Source organism: Centroberyx affinis, unplaced genomic scaffold, assembly GCF_046629955.1.
Source record: "Centroberyx affinis isolate AG114_WGS23_722 - 3 ecotype Tasmania unplaced genomic scaffold, CSIRO-AGI_Caff_v1 ptg000146l_1, whole genome shotgun sequence".
In the NCBI taxonomy this organism is placed as follows: Eukaryota; Metazoa; Chordata; class Actinopteri; order Beryciformes; family Berycidae; genus Centroberyx; species Centroberyx affinis.
The window spans coordinates 96,142-97,386 of NW_027278844.1; the positions used below are offsets into that span (position 1 = coordinate 96,142).

Here is a 1,245-nt window from a genome sequence, read left to right on the forward strand (position 1 = left end):
ACTGCTCAGTCAAAACGAGTAGCTGACGGCCACATGTTACATATTTTTTTGACATACTGATCATTCTATTTGTGAACAGGAATAATCTGTTAACTGGTTTATTCACGGCAACAGGGATACTCAATCGCAGAGTATCAAAGGTTGATGTAAACAGTTTAAGCTGAATTAGAACTAGAATATGGCAATAGCTGGGTTACTCTGTAAATGTAGCCTTTGTGTATAGATTACATTAATAAATTGAATGAATAAAAAGTGGAAATAAATTGTATATTGTACCAAACATATTTATTGATATGTTAGTATTTCAGCACTCCAGTGAATCAATCAAAACAGTTTTGAGTTTTGCAAAATCACCTTGAAATATTTTGCCAGAAATGATCATTCTGAAAGCCACCCGGAACCAGCTGTAAAAGAATGCATAAACAAATGGATTGAACATTGAATTTGACCATCCGAGAAAAATAAATGTTTCAGTTACAGGTATTGAAATTGAATAATTAATTAACGGATTTAAGGTCATAGCAGTAAAGTAAGGAGTCCAACAGATCAGAAAAGCTCCCATAACAATCGCCAGAGTTTTTGTGGCCTTTCTCTCCATCTTACTGACAGATGCTCCAGACTTTATGCTCTGACAGTTTGTGTTCTGGATGCTGCGTGCCTGTCTCTGTGCCACCAGGAAAATCTTTAGGTAGATACTGAGCATTATGATAGCTGGGAGATAAAATGTGAAAATACATCCGGCAATGCTTGAAATTGGAATGTGAAATGAAAAACACCGTCCTTCACATTTTCCTTCATTGAAACCCGTAATTATCACGCCAATTCCAAGTAGGATAGAAACACCCCAGCTCACCACGATCATGATAACAGCAGCATGAGAATTAATTTTACTTCTATACCTCAGAGGCTGACACACTGCATAATATCTGTCAATAGAAATAAAACATAAGTTCAGAATAGAGGATGTAGATAGTGAAATATCAAGGCTGCGTCCTATCTTACAAATTAAATCTGCAAGATGCCAACATGAGTTTATGGAGAGTGCTATGACGAATGGCAAGACTAAAGCCCCAACAAGGAGGTCAGACACAGCCAGAGAGAAAATGAGGTAGTTAGCTGGAGTGTGGAGCTGTTTGAAGTAAATGATGGAAATTATTATGAGAAGTTTCCACACATTGTGAGAACAGATAATGAACCAAGGAAAAGATATAATAACACACGTATTGTTGAAGGGATGATTACCAT

The 1,245-nt window shown here is 36.7% G+C and overlaps 1 pseudogene; it reads right to left on the reverse strand.

Annotated features, from left to right (window-relative positions):
* Positions 1 to 304: 304 nt before the first annotated feature.
* Positions 305 to 1,245, reverse strand: LOC139654616 (trace amine-associated receptor 1-like; annotated as a pseudogene).